The 16988-nt window shown below is 34.1% G+C and overlaps 1 long non-coding RNA gene across 1 annotated transcript; it reads left to right on the top strand.

Moving 5' to 3' along the window:
- Positions 1–287: 287 nt before the first annotated feature.
- LOC148802314 (uncharacterized) lies at positions 288–13542 on the top strand. The gene is made up of 4 exons (XR_016082885.1): positions 288–550; positions 649–730; positions 13226–13308; positions 13407–13542. It is a non-coding gene; the product is annotated as an uncharacterized LOC148802314 (long non-coding RNA).
- Positions 13543–16988: the final 3446 nt, after the last annotated feature.

Raw genomic sequence — 16988 nt, 5'->3', positions numbered from 1 at the left:
TATGAAAGTTCAGGTTTCAACAATTTATCCTAATTAATAAAATATTATTTTATTTCAGAAAGGCTTGCAGATATTAAAGAATTCCTATTTATTAAACTTTACATAATGCATGGCAAAGGCTCATTTTGCTTCAATTTGGCTCATGTAACATAAAAATACTTATAGGAAGATTTCCATATTCCATGTGTTCGACTTGTAGAGAAAGGAAAGAGTAGGATGTGGGACGACCGCAAAACAAGGGACGCAATGCGACCCCGGTGGGAAAGGAAAACAATGAGACATTTTGCGAGAAAAGGAGTCGGAGACTTGTCAGAGCGGAGCTCATTTCTCTTACCCACTCTAGCGTCAAGCCGATCAACGTTCGGATCTCCGATCGTTTTTCACGCCATCTCAGGCAACGCTAAGACTAGATCTACGTTCTAATCTCTATGTGCTTTCTTCTTTGTAGCCTGCCGGCAAGTCATGGGTTCTCCTGGTCTGGTAGACATGGATTCTGGCATTTTTTCGTCCCATTTTTGCAGCTGTCTCTTTAAACGAATCCAAAACTGAGGTAGGTAACATTTTGTCTTATGATTGTAGTTTTTTTCTCTTTGTTTTTGTTGTTCTTTTTTGTTTTATAGTGTAAAATAGCATTATTATTTCTTCCAGTTGACGATTCGAACAGCTTGATCCAATCCAATCTGTCAATGGATTCTATCCCAGATTCTCTAATCTTGGATAAAAATCCCAGGTGCTTTGCTCACTTCATTATTGTTTTATGTTTAATCTTTCCTTTTGTTTTATGTTCTTCTCATAAAATTAATGGTTTGTCGAGCTTCCACCTATGCTTTTTTTTTTTTTTTTTAATTATGATTTGTGAATGAAATTTCCCCATTGATTTTCTCTGTTCCTCGGCCAAAAAGAGTATCAGAACATTCAATCAATTGAGCAATGCTTATGATTTATTTTAAATTTCTTTTTGATGCCATAATTCCTAAAGTTAAAAAATAAAGAAGAAACCATTAATATCTTTGATCTAAATCATTTCCATTGTTCATCGGAATTTAAAATCAGTATTTGGGAGTCTTGACATGTTTAAATCCTGAGTAGAAGAAGAGATAGTGACTATAAAAGTCACTCTTCCAAACTCGGTATGAATTGGAATGGGTCATTTTACGTACCTACTTACTACTTTGTAGGTTTGGACCCTACTAATGATCTGCATTAAAAAATAAACCATCGTTTTCAAAACCGGACTAGATTGGACGGTTGGACCGGAAAAACTGGAAACCGTGACCGGTTCAGTTTTACCTCAGAAGCGCTATTTCCCCCAAAACAGTTGATTTAGTCAGTAAACCGCTGATTTGGGCAGTCGAACCGTTCAACGTTTTGGCCGGTTTTTTTTTTATTTTTTATTTTTTTGGGAGAATGACAGTTCAGTTTAGGGTCAGAATTTTTAGGCCCAAAGTACAATTGGGGTAGGTGCCAGCTCGGAATTGATGCCAATTCACAGGCGGGCATTGGTGCATAGAGTGGGAGTATTTGACATTTTGACTGCTTATAGATCTGCAGTGGAATTCAGAAATCTACATTGAGTCTATTCATACTTATCTGAATTTTTTATTTTTGTTAGAACAGGCTATCTATTCAGTTCGAACAGTTAAACCGTTCGACCCGGGAACCGGACCCCTAATCGGTTCGTTGTCTAAATTGGTTTTAAAAACCTTGAAATAAACATGATACAAATCAAAATTTGGTCTACATATGGATGCTACCAATGCATTTTTCTGTCGGACATGAGACATAACTGAACCCAACACCTAATAATGATAATGATTTATTAGAAGATTAATATTTATTATGGTGGAAATGATGACCCTCTAAACTGATCATTTTGTTTTACATTTTCACACTCAGCTACATGTGACATAATATGTAGTCCAAATGACAACATAGTTTTCATTTTTCTTTTTTGTCAAAAAGCCAATTCATTGAGAATGGAACGAGGCAAAGCTAGGTGACAAGGGTCACCTAGGGAATGGGTTTTCTCAAGTAAAATTATATATCCTAGGGTAGTTCCTTATGTTCCATTGCAATTAGTAATCATATTTTCTTAATAATTATTCATAGTTTCATAAAAAAGTATAAACTTCATTTTGAAGTATGAAAAATTAACATATCCATGAGAAGAAAAGGAGAGAAAAGAAAATTCAGAAAAATATAGGGGTTAAACCCCTATTTTTGTTATAGGTAAAGAAATGGGTTGAGTAGACAAAATTTTAAGTTCTTCCTTTGACATATTGGTTTAGGTTTTGAAGACTTTGAGAGTTCAAGACAGCATTTAGCAACGTGTGTGTGGATTAAATCCTAACAAATATGAAAATAATAAAAAAGCTAGTATATAAATAGATAAAATGAATCTTTTAGTTTAATAATATCTATTTTATAATTATAATCTCAAAAAAATTAAGAATATAAAATTATTTCATTAGCTTTGCAATTAGGTGAGGCGACCCTCTAAGGGTGTCTTGTTGCCCAGGTGTTACCTTGACAATTATGGCTACCACAAACTTAAGGGTCCATTTGGTTTCTGGGAATAGGTGTCTAGAATTGGAATGACTTATTTCGATTACAATTATTCACTTAGCAGGAATGGGATTCCAATTCCCGTTCTGCCAAGAATGGGATTCCCCTATATGGGGAAATGGACATTCTAGGCCCCCTTAGGGAATGGGATTCCCATCCATAGTTTGTCAAGAAGTAAAGAACTCATGACAAAAAACCCAAACCCTAATATTAATTAAATAATAAAATATTATTAAATTAATAATGAGATAATAATAATGAAATCATAATATATTAGTAATAAAATAATAAAATATTAATAAACAAAAATAATAGAATATTAATAAACTAATAATAAAATAATAATACAAAGTAATAATAAAAAGCAAAGATGTTATTTATTAAATACTAATAATAATTAAGTACAAATAAAGTATTAATATAATATAATTAAAGTAATAATAAGATACTGAAATAGTAATTATTAAATAATAATAAATTAATTTTAAAATAATAAACAAAAATAATAGAATATTAATAAACTAATAAGAAAATAATAATAAAATATATTAAATTAATAAATTATTAATAAAATATAGTAATAAAATATTATTAAAGTCATACTAAAATAATAATATATTAATAAAATATTCATAAATTAATGATAAATAATAAGATATTAATTATTTAATACTAATAAAGTAATAATAACAAAGTACTAATAAAACAATAATTATATATTCATACGATATTAATAATGTAACAATAAAATAATAAATAGACTAATAAAAATTAAAAATTTCAGTTGATTCTAATTCTGACTCCAAATGAATCAAACAACAACAATCAGAATCTGATTTTGATTCCAATTTCGATTTTGATCCTGTCTGCGGACTAAACGGACCTTAACTAAACTAAGGCTAGCCTATATTTTGTTTAGGGTAGAATTTGTCTTGCAATGTAAATGTAATATGTTACAATATTTCATTCTTATTACACTCTATAGTACAACAAAAAAGTAAAAATTAAATTCTACAAATATGGACATAGTATGCAGTTACCCTTATTAGTGGTCCATCATGTTGACATTGTTTTTTATGGAAGTAGTGTTTTATGTATTACTTGTTTAAAGAGGGTACAAGTTATTATAACTCTGATTTCTATCTTGATATAAGTAAATAGATTATTATGTTTTGGATATACGTTCTTCCTGGCTCCATTCACTTTGAAAACTTTCTACATTGGTAAAGCTTTCCAACCGATTGAGATGTCCAATGAAACCTTCTACATCCCAAAAACTAGATGGGATCATCTCCCTTCTTTGTTTTTGCAAAGACCTCTGAAAGGTGAACAGGAGAGATCATTTTCCACCCACAAACTAGATTTTGAGGATTCCATGTTAACTCTTATTAGCTCCATGTCCATTTGCTTCAATATCACAGGAAATGATGAGATTTGCCCTGTTTATAAACTTTAGAAAATATTATAGGCTTCTATATCCTCTTAAGGCTCTAAACCATCTTTTTCCATATAAAGTACAAAGTTGTAATGAATTGTTGAGGGGTCAAGCCATCAAGCCATATAAAGTACTGGATTCTCTTTGGGAGAAGGATGTTCAAGACATCAAGAGAGGGCGGTGAGGGCTCTGTTTTTGGTATGAACACCAAGGTGCAAAGTGAATGAGTTTAAGGATAATGCTTCGTGCAAAAGTGGGTAGATAGAGAGGTCACGATTGGAAAAAGTTTGGGTCTCTATTTTTGGAGTGGTGAAGAGTTCGCTAGGAGGGCCTTTGAGAAATTTGAAAGGAAAAAGAGGGAAGAGAAGTTAAAGAGCATATCTACTAGGTGTTTCAAGGTTTTTCGCTTGAGTCCAGTTTAGTATGAGTTCTTGGCATATAAGTTGCATGTTTGTTTTTTAGGTGTTGTTTAAGGGGTCTTGTAGTTTGTTTGTTGGGTCATTTAGTTGTTCTCTCCTTTTGGATGTTATCTTATCATCTTCTTGCTGTAATTCTTTTTCCTTTTAATAAAATTTTCCTTTTATTCTTCAAAAAAGTATAGTCATATAAATCTTGCATCTAGAATAAAATTAAAAATTAGAGATAGAGTGAATAAAGATAACAGAGTTATAACCTTATCTAAATCTTGCACCAAAGACAAAATAAACAAATTAGAGATAGAGTGAATAAAGATAAGAGTTATACCCTTATCTAAATCTTGCACCAAAGACAAAATAAACAAATTAGAGATAGAGTGAATAAAGATAAGAGTTATACCCTTATCTAAATCTTGCACCAAAGATAAACAAATTAGAGATAGAGTGAATAAAGATAACAGAGTTATACTCTTATCTAAATCTTGCACCAAAGACAAAATAAACAAATTAGAGATAGAGTAAGGATAACTGAATTATAATCTTTTCCTAGTTTCTTTGTACTATGTCAGGAGAGGTTGCGACTTGTACCTCTCTAAGGGATCTTGTATGAGATTGTAATCCTGAATCAGTTTTTGTGTTAATAAAACTCCATTATTATTCATAAAAAAATTACTCTTTTCCTTAAAAACATGCAACCAGAAGAGAAGTATGTAACATGCTAGGCATCAAATTGTTACGGACAAATATTGAAGTGTAGTGAATATTTAAATTAATACTTTTTTCCCTTGCTTAGAGAATTGGACTGGACTAGTCTGTTGAATCGTGACTCGGGCACTTGGCTAGTTCAATTATACCCCCGAAACCAAAAGTGACAAAAAACCACCCAAAACCGTTGACCTAGATGGTCCAACTGAAAAACCAGTAAATTGTTCTTGGTTTCAGAAAATCAACCAGTTTTTTGATTTATTTTTTAAACATAGATGCAAACTTCTAGAGGCCATAACTTTGTGTTCAACTGTTTGATTACGATGATTTTTTTGGGTAACTTTTTGAGACCTACATATTCCTAGGTGACCTACCCCCCTATTTTTCCCCAAAAGTGCCTTTCTTGGCCTAAAATATTATATTTAATATAAAATTGAAACTAAAATAAAAAATATATGTTATAGATGAATTCAATTATATATGTATTGATAAATGAATAATGGTTTTATTAATAAGAAAGGAAGTGTACATTCACCCTAAGAGGAAGCATGAGATGTTGCCTCCCCTTGGAGGTGAAAAAATAAACAAACTCTTAACAGAATACAATCACAAAGTGGCATAAAATAACTTAACCCTTGAGAGGCCTTGTTTTGCCAAAGAATCTGCCATGGCATTTATTGATCTGCTGACCCACTAATAGGTGACAGACATATTCCTTGTGAGCCAATTCACTTTCTTAAGAAGATCATTGTATCCCCATAGAACAGTCTCTAGAGGGGAAAGATAACAGAATTACTAGAGCAGATATTGAAACAGGATCCTTTTTAAAGAGGGAGATAAAGTACATGGAGGGGAAACGATCTTTTAGTGGTTAAGAGCCCATCCAAATATCTTTCCAAAAAAGAACAGAATTACCAGAGCGGATGCCATACCTTACATACTTGAGGAAATTAGGGAGTGTGCTTGAAATAGCCTTCCAAGGGATTGTGAGGGAAGCTCGTTAAGATACCCCTGCATCCCAAACGGTCTTAGAACAGTCATGAATGCTAGGCACCACCTCATGCCATAACCTCTCTCTTTCTAAGGGCCACCTCCAAAGCCATTTGCCTAGAAGAGATTTGTTCTTCCTAGCTATCTATCCTAGCCCTAGCCCCCCTTCTTTTTTAATTCGGTGCATTCCCAATTGACCAAATAATCATTTTTTCCTTCCCTTTGCTCCCATAGGAAGTCCCTCATCAATTTTTGCAATTCTCTTGACTTCCCTATTAGGTACCCTAAAGACTAACAGGAAATAAATTAACAGATTGGCAAGTGTATCTTTTATTAAGGTTACTCTGCCCCCTAAAGAAATGTAGTTCCCCCTCCAAGCTGCCAATGTTTTTTCAAACTTTTCCATCATAGGGTTCCAAAACTGACTTTCCTTTGGGTTGGCACCTAGAGGAAGTCCTAAATAGGTCAAAGGCCACTTGGAATAGATGCAACCTAAGCAGGAAGCGATAATCTCCAATACCCCTTCATCCAAGTTTAATCCAACCTCACAACTCTTTTCAAAATTGATTTTCAAATTAGAGGCATTCTCAAAGAGTATAATCAGATTGTTCAAGTTTCTCACTCCCACCAAATAACAACCCTCACAAAAGATGATAGTGCCATTAGCAAACTAAAGGTGGGTTACCAGAATTCTATCTCTATCTATTCTCTAGCCTCTTAAAAGCCTAACCCTATCTGCATTTGATAAAAGTCTACTAAGAGCATCAACAACCAGGCTGGGAAAAAATCATTAACTACCCCTTTGATTAGAATAGAAAAAAGATAGGAGCAAAGGCATCCCTTCATCCATTTACACCATCTGTCTCCAAACCCACACTTCTTGAGCACCTCTAACAAGAAACTCTAGTCCACTAGATCATAGGTCTTTTCAAGATTCAATTTACAAACGAATCCTTGATTACCCAATCTTTACATCTCCTCTATACATTTATTTGCTATTAAAATTTGATCAATTATTTGTCTCCCCTGAACAAAAAGCACCTTGTGCTTGATTGATGATTGAGGGGAATACATTTTTGATCCTCAATGACAAGACATTGGCCATAATCTTGTAAATTCTAGTCACCAAACTGATAGGTTTAAAATCTTTAGGATGAATGACCTATTTCTTCTGTGGAATCAGGGCTAGAAAAGTAGCATTAACTCTTCGACTTATTATTGAACTTTCTTCAAACTCTCCAAAGACCTCAAGCAAATCTTCTTTAATAATATTCCAACAATCTTGAAAGAAAGCCATAGTAAATCCGTCCAGCCTTGGTGCTTTAAATTTATCCATAGAAAAGATAGTATGTTTAATTTCATCATCCTCAAACTGCCTTTCAACCCATCCTTTATTTCCCTTAGAAAGTCTTGGCCAAGTAACACCTTCCAATTCCATATCTTATGGAATCCAATTCCAATTACCATTTGAACCAAATAGGTGGGGAACACTCCGGATTTGCTATCCACAAATTGTACCCATATCCACACACGAAACACCATTGCATGTTTTGGAAACATCTCCCCATGAATGATAAGGGAGATATTCCCAATGTGTAAGTATAATTACTCATAGTCATGGGTAGAGATATGGGATCAACTCGTGAGTAGCAGATCGGAACCCATGGGGGAATAGGTGATTCTAATTCTGATTCTAAAGAATTTCTATTATTGACCACAAACCAAATAGAACCTTAGTTTTTATTAATAATGTATATTCTTTGATTTGTCATTTAATTTTGTAAATGAATTGGATATACAGATGTATAAAAGAATCAAGATAGAATTCATGTCATATACACACACAAATACCATCCCATATTCCCATTCCGTCCCCGATACTAGAGTTTTGAATTTCCCCGACCCCACTGGAACCAGTGGTCAAAAAACCACCCCGATTGGGGTGGACTCCGCGAGATGGGTCAAATTGCCATAACTTCGCCGTACCAACAGGAAAATGTATAGTAGAGACGTAGAATAACGGTGTACACCCAATAATGCAATAACGATCGAGAACCGACAGAAACAAGCATCATTTAGTAACGGTGTACACCCAATAATGCAATAACGCAATGACCCCTTACTAAATAATTTGCAAATTACAACAATAAATCACTTACGTGTCAAAGTTCCAACCCTAAAATGGAAAATATTAACTGTGTACAAATCGGAACAAATTAACACAGAGCATAACCCGGGTTGCTTCAGTTCATCTGGATTCTCAAAATCATCAACTCCCAGAGCTTGCACATACGAGTCTGAGGACGAAGAAGGCGGAATTCCAACTAAATTTTTATCCAGAATCAAGGAAGAGGAAGGGACAACCGACTCCTTCTGTTGTTGTTGCTCCGATCGATATGCGTCTCATCACATTCTCCTTGCTTCGATCAACGCAGGTTCAACTTCTCGAATTTGACCTTCAAAACCATCCAAATCAACGCATGCGGTATCATCTTCAACAGCTAGACATGTTGGCTCGGGGTGCTGCCGGGTCTGATGGTGAAGGAGAAGGTAGCGATCGATTATGGAATCGACCAGTGGATCTCCGAACTTGAAAATCTTATCAGCCGGAGAGAAAATGACGATGGCTGTCTTTGCACCGGAGAGATGGCCTAATTTTTCAGCTTTCTTGAACAGTCCAGTCCTACCCTTGGAGAAACAAACATTGAGTTTCTCCTTGCTCTGAATCTTCTCAGTCTCGATCTTTCTACGACCCATTGCAAAACCCAAAATTATAAAATTATTGTCCAATTGATTAATCGGAACACAGAAAACTAAAATAAAAAGGTCGCAAGAATGCACACACTAGGGTTTAGGGTTTTGGATGATATAGAACTGGTGTTTTTTTTTTTTTTTTGTTTTCTTTATTGCCGAAGAGATCAAACGAAGGTAGAGCGAGAGAGAGAGAGAAAGAGAGAATAATCAATAAAGACGATCGGGTGTAAAGTCTTGTGCACTGGTGGGAAATGGGAAATCTGAGAATAGTGCAGCGATGTCAATTGGACTGGATTTGGTCCAATCCGGTCCAGTCCAATGTGAGTCCATTACAAATGGACCTGGTCCAATCCAGTCCAATGAATATTTTGGACCATTTTCGACAGGTTCAGAGACTGTTCAATCTGTTCAAATCATGTTAATTTAGATTGGTTTCAACTCAAACTTGGCCATTGACACCTATGTTCTAATCTTCTATCAATGGACCAGATATTGGCACAATCTGATATAAATTCATTATGGATGGACCAGGTCCAATCCAATATATCATATTGGTCCGTTCAGTCCGTCCAAATTCAATATGTCTTATTGGTCCGTCCAATCCGTCCAAATGGATTTTGATTTGGGCGGAGTCCAACCCAAAACCGGTCCATTGACACCCCTAGCAGCGAGTGCGTGTTATGTTTATAGTGTTGCTAAAAGTAACTTCGTGGAGTAACTGGAGTTTCAATTTTGCTGCCAAGACGTTATTAACGTAATATTCGTTGTACCAGATTTTTAGGCTCATTCCAGCCATAAGTAGTGTCCAAACAACTCTAGATTAAACCAATCAAGGGCTGGCTCATTGGTGTGTTAGTTGGTTTGTTCCAGCATTGACGTAGCCTAACCATCCCAATCCGACTGACCGGATCTCATTCGAATCCCAATCCAACCAGATCTCATCATTTTATCATCCCATTTGCCCTAAGCCTTTAGTATACCTCCTGCACTTAGTCTTCCTTTGTCCTTCAAAGAGACCCCGTACGTAGCCTAACCATCATACTCACAATTATTAAATAATAAAATACATAGAATTCTAGAAAATGTAGAAATTTGTTGACAAATTTAGGTACATTCTATAATATTATATATTTTTCATATAAAAAAGTGTGATTAATGAGAATTATTTTCATTAATGATAGAAATGGGATGAAAATTAGGATAAAAAATAAAGAGCATTAATGTCTAACACATGACCCCACTAACCATGTCAAATGGTTCAATGATTTAATTAGTTAGGTCATTGTAGGCAAGTGGTTTGGTAGGGATGCAAATAGATCAGATCAAATTTGAATCAGGGTATATTTGAGTTCGATTCAATCCGAAGATCGGATTGGATCTCATAAATACTGATTCAAATTTGAACCCGATCAATATGATGGATATCTAAATCTAATATGACCCGATTTAATTGAAAAAATAATAAATTATTAAAAGGAAAAGAAAATATTATAGTTAAAATAAAGAAAAACAAAAAAAAATATAAGTATTTTTTCAACTATTTTCATTATATAAGAAGTTTATAAAAATGCAATATAAATAACATATTTATAAATAAATAATAAATAACATATTATATATATAATTGATTTGACTACAATATTAAAAACCAATGTTCAGACAATATATTGGAATTGCATTTCCTCTTGGTAAATAAGTAATTTTTATTATCTCATAAATCAAATAATAAAATATAAAAATATAAAATTTTTATAAATTTTATAGAAAAATGTGAACATGCATTAATATTATATATTTTTCATTTAAAAAAAAATATATTTGAAAAATAAGAATTCTTGTTAGTAAAGATAGAAATGACTAAAGTATAAAGTAAAAAAATAATTAATGTCTTAATTATAGTCCATTTTCCTAGTTAAATAGGTTAATGGCTGAACCATTAAGGTCATTTGATTGTTGACTATTATCATCATCATCATTTGATATTGTCACGTGTACACTTTTACTGGTGTGTGGGAAAAGAGAGGATGAAGAGGTATGGTGAGCTATTTGGTGACAGGACCCTCACCTCCACACACATCTCATACATGGTGGGTTGCATTATTATGGTGAAGTATCCAAAATACAAATCATGTTGGAACAGTTTTTGTTGAGAGGAGATCCCAATTCTAATATATGAATGATGGTAGTAGTTTTTTCCCGGACTCTAAATCTAGCCCCAACAGAGGGACCCAACAACACAGTCCTAATGGCCATTGAAGTCATGCATCTATGATCCGGATGTACATGAGGAACAACTCCCTTGTCCTTCATGCGAGAATGTTCCTGATGTACAACTACAATAACTGTTGGGACCATGTACTAGTATCAGATCTTTTTTTGTTTTTGGTAAAAATGGTCATTGTTTTGAAATCCAGCTTCGATAAACTAACTTTACTCCTATTCTAGCTATCTCCCTTATGGCTAGAAATATATGTATGATGGTTTTAATGTGATACTTTTCATCTTCCTTCTATCTACTTACATTCCAAATTTTAGTGAATACATAAACAAATAGATTAGAACAAATTAATATGATCCATTTAAGTTGGATTTGATGTTCATTAATTTTGCCATAATCGAAGAGATGATGGAATTTTGAATTCCAACGAACTAAAGATCCATTTGATTCAAAGGAATGGGGGTTTGAAATCGGAGCTAGAATGACCTAATTGTTTGGTTTGGTGGAATGGGATTCCTATTCTCACTTCTAGTGAAATGGCATTCCCCCTTTTGAGAATAGCCATTCCTACTCTCCCAATGAGAATCACATTCCAGCCAACCAAAAAAAGAAAAGAAAAAGTCAAGTGACTTAAACCCCCAACCCTATTTCTCTTTAATTACCCAATCCTAATCCTCATTGAAAGTCATGCATATTTTATGGAATACAATTCCAGTTACCATTTGAACCAAACAGGTGGGAAAAACTCCGGATTTTCTATCCACAAATTGTTCCCACACCCACATACGGAACACGAACACCATTGCATGTATTGGGAACATCTCCCCATGAATGATAAGGGAGATGTTCCCAATGTGCAACTGTAATTACTCATGGTCATGGGAAGGGATGTGGGATCAACTCGTGGGTAGTAGATTGGAACCTGTGGGGGAATAGGTGATTCTAACTCCGATTCTGAAGAATTTTTATTCCAATCCTGACGGCAAACCAAATGGAACCTTAGTTTTTATTAATAATATATATTTTTTGGTTTTTCATTTAATTTTGTAAATGTATGCTGGTTTTATACTGATTTACTAAGCTATCAATTGAATTGGATATATAGATATAACAGAATGAAGCTCGAATTCATGTCATACACACACACACACACACACAAATACCGTCTCCTTTTTTTGTCCCCAATTCTAGAGATTTGAATTTCCCCGACCCCAACTAGTGGTAAAAAAACCACCCCGATTGGGGCAGGCCCCACTAAGGGTGTCAATGGACCGGTTTTGGGTTGGACCACATCCAATCCAAAATCAATTTGGATGGATTGGATGAACCAACAAGACATATTGGATTGGACCAATCCGGTCCAAAATATTTATTAGATTGGATTGGACCTGGCCCGTCCGTTACAAATTTATATTGGATTTGGTTGGATTAAGACAATATCTTGTCTATTGATATAAGATAAGAATATGTGTCAATGGGCTGGGTTTGGGTTGAAAACAATGTAAATCAAAATGAATTTGAACAGATTGGACGGTCCAGACATTGAATTGAATCGGTCCAAATTGGTTCAAAACATTCATTAGATTGGATTGGACCTGGTCCATTTTATAATGGAATCACATTGGACTGGATCAGATTGGACCAAATCTGGTCCAATTGACACTCTAAGCCCCACGAGATGGGTCAAATTGCCATTTCTACCTTCCCCATACCAACAGTACAATGTATAGTAGAGAAAAAGAGTAGGAGTGTACACCCAATAACGCAGTAAGCCAGTAATGAGAATCGACAGAAACTACTTAGACACAAGCATCATTTAATTAGTATAACAATATAGAAATTAATTATACATAACTATCTCAGAGCCTTAGATGTTAGATCTACTGACCTCGCACTAAATAATTTGCAAATTACAACAATAAATCACTTACGTGTCAAAGTTCCAACCTTAAAATGGAAAATGTTAACTGTGTACAAACATAGTCAATTTGAATAGTGATCAGAAAAAGCTTGCCAACAATTCATCAACATCTGGTTGGGCTTCACCAGATTCAGATCGCAAATCTGGGGAGGTCTCGAAATGTGATTGGTCAAACCTCTCTGCATCTTGTTGTTGCTGATTTTGATCGGTGGATTCTTCAGGTGGTAGCGGGTCAGACAGGGTGTCAAGTAACTCATCAATATCGAAGAACAAATTGGGGTCCCATGAGAGTTCCTCCAACCAGGTTTGTTCATGTTCAATTCCACTTGTAAGATCGTCAACTACCAAATCTAATCCAGGTTGCTTCACTTCATCTGGATTCTCAAAATCACCAACTCCCAGATCTTGCACATACGAGTATGAGGACAAAGAAGGCGGAATTCCAACTAAATTTTCATCAAGAATCAAGGATGAGGAAGGGACAACGGACTCTTTCTGTTGTTGTTGCTGCTCCGACATGCGTCTCATCACATTCTCCTTGCCTTTGATCAACGCAGATTCAACTTCTCGAATTTGATCTTCAAAACCATCCAAATCAACGTCTGCGGTATCATCTTCAACAGCTAGACATGTTGGCTCGGGGCGCTGCCGGTTCTGATGATGAAGGAGAAGGTAGCGATCGATTATGGAATCGACCAGTGGATCTCCGAACTTGAAAATCTTACCAGCCGGAGAGAAAATGACGATGGCAGTCTTGGCACCAGTGAGATGGCCTAATTTTTCAGCTTTCTTGAACAGCCCAGTCCTACGCTTGGAGAAACAAACATTGAGTTTCTCCTTGCTCTGAATCTTCTGAATCTCGATCTTTCTACGACCCATTGCAAAACCCAAAATTATAAAATTATTGTCCGATTGATTAATCGGAACACAGAATACTAAAAGAAAAAGATCGCAAGAATGCACACACTAGGGTTTAGGGTTTTGGATGATATAGAACTGGTGTTTGTTTTTGTTTTCTTTATTGTCGAAGAGATCAAACGAATATATTAATAAAATATTCATAAATTAATGATAAATAATAAGATATTAATTATTAAATACTAATAAAGTAATAATAACAAAGTACTAATAAAAGAATAATTATATATTCATAAGATATTAATAATGTAACAGTAAAATAATAAAAAGGCTAATAAAAAATTTAAAATTTTCAGTTGATTCCAATTCTGACTCCAAATGAATCAAACAACAACAATCAGAATCTGATTTTGATTCCAATTTCGATTTTGATCTTGTCTGCGGACCAAACGAACCTTAACTACACTAAGGCTAGCCTATATTTTGGCTAGGGTAGAATTTGTCTTGCAGTGTAAATGTAATATGTTACAATATTTCATTCTTATTACACTCTATAGTACAACAAAAAAGTAATAATTAAATTCTACAAATATGGACATAGTATGCAGTTACCCTTATTAGTGGTCCATCATGTTGATATTGTTTTTTATGGAAGTAGTGTTTTATGTATTACTTGCAATGTAAATGTAATTTGTTGGGAGGAGATCCCAATTTTAATATATGAATGATGGTAGTAGTTTTTTTCCCGGACTCTAAATCTAGCCCCAACAGAGTGACCCAACAACACAGTCCTAATAGCCATTCAGTCATGCATCTACAATCCGGCTGTACGTGAGGAGCATCTCCCTTGTCCTTCATGCGAAAATGTTCCGGATGTACAACTACAATAGCTGTTGGGACCATGTACTAGTATCAAATCTTTTTTTTTTTTCTTTTGGTAAAAATGGTCATAGTTTTGAAATCTAGCTTCTATAAACGAACTCTATTCCTATTCTAGCAATCTCCATTATGGCTAGAAATATATGTATATGATGGTTTTAATTTGGTACTTTTCATCTTCCTTCTATCTACTTACATTCCAAATTTTATTGAATACATAAACAAATAGATCAGAACAAATTAATACGATCCATTTAAGTTGGATTTGGTGTCCATTAATTTTGCCATAATCAAAGAGATGATGGAATTTTGAACTCCAACGAACTAAAGATCCATTTGATTTAAAGGAATGGGCGTTTGAAATCGGAACTAGAATGACCTAATTGTTTGGTTTGGTGGAATGGGATTCCTATTCCTATTTCTAGTGAAATAGCATTCCCCCTTTTGAGAATAGCCATTCCTACTCTCCCAATGAGAATCACATTCCAACCAACCAAAAAAAGAAAGGAAAAAGTCAAGTGACTTAAACCCCCCAACCCTATTTCTCTTTAATTACCCAATCCTAACCCTCATTGAAAGTCATGCATATTTTATGGAATACAATTCCAATTACCATTTGAACCAAACAGGTGGAGAAAACTCCAAATTTTCTATCCACAAATTGTTCCCACATCTACATACGGAACACGAACACCATTACATGTATTGGGAACATCTTCCCATGAATGATAAGGGAGATGTTCCCAATGTGCAACTGTAATTACTCATGGTCATGGGTAGGGATGTGGGATCAACTCATGGGTAGCAGATTGGAACCTGTGGGGGAATAGGTGATTCTAATTACGATTCTGAAGAATTTTTATTCCAATCCTGACCACAAACCAAATGGAACCTTAGTTTTTATTAATAATATATATTTTTTGGTTTTTCGTTTAATTTTGTATATGTATGTTGGTTTTATACTGATTTACTAAGCTTTCAATTGAATTGGATATATAGATATAAAAGAATGAAGCTTGAATTCATGTCATACACACACACACACACACAAATACCGTCCCCTTTCTGTCCCCGATTCTAGAGATTTGAATTTCCCCGACCCCAACTAGTGGTCAAAAAACCACCCCGATTGGAGTAGAACCCACTATGGGTGTCAATGGACCGATTTTGGATTGGACCCCGTCCAATCCAAAATCAATTTGGATGGATTGGATGAACCAACAAGACATATTGGATTGGACCAATCTGATCCACAATATTTATTAGATTGGATTGGACCTGGTCCGTCCGTAACAAATTTATATTGGATTGGGTTGGATTAAGCCAATATCTTGTCTATTGATATAAGATAAGAATATGTGTCAATGGACTGGGTTTGTGTTGAAACCAATGTAAATCAAAATGAATTTAAATAGATTGGACGGTCCAAACATTGAATTGAACCGGTCCAAATTGATTCAAAACAATCATTAGATTGGATTGGACCTGGTCCATTTTATTTGCTACTACCATGTGCAAAAATAAATGTGGAAATAAGAATTACTTTTATTGATGATAAAAATGTAAAACATAATTTAAGATCAACCAAAAAAGAAAAAAAAAAGGTTCTCCATCCAAGTGGTGGGTTAGTGGTTCAATTATTCATGTCATATGAACCAACACTTGATATCATTATTAAATAAAAAATTACATAAAATTCTTCAAAATGTTGAAATTTGTAGATATGTTTGGGTACATTCTATAATATTATATATTCATCATATAAAAAAATGTGATTAATGATAATTATTTTCCCTAATGATAGAAATAGGATAAAAAATAAAGAGCATTAATGTCTAACACATGGCCCCACTAATCATGTCAAATGGTTCAATGGTTTAATTAGCTAGGTCATTGTAGAGAAGTGGTTTGGTAGGGATGCAAATAGATCATATTTGAATCAGGTTATATTTGAATTTGATTTGATCCAAAGATCGGAACATATCTCATAAATATTGATTCAAATTTAAATCTGATCAATATGTTGGATATCCAAATCTAATATGACCCAATTTAATTAATAAATAATAAATTATTAAAAGAAAAAGAGAATATAATAGTTGAAATAATGAAAAACAAAAAATATAAGTATTTTTCAACTATTTTCGTTATATAAGAAGTTTACAAAAATGCAATATAAATAACATATTTATAAATAAATAATAAATAACACATATATTATATATTAATGCTACATATATAATATAT

The sequence above is a fragment of the Nelumbo nucifera genome, chromosome 2, assembly GCF_055504915.1.
Source record: "Nelumbo nucifera cultivar China Antique chromosome 2, China Antique-T2T, whole genome shotgun sequence".
Lineage (NCBI taxonomy): Eukaryota > Viridiplantae > Streptophyta > Magnoliopsida > Proteales > Nelumbonaceae > Nelumbo > Nelumbo nucifera.
This window is presented reverse-complemented; position numbering and strand designations above follow the sequence as displayed.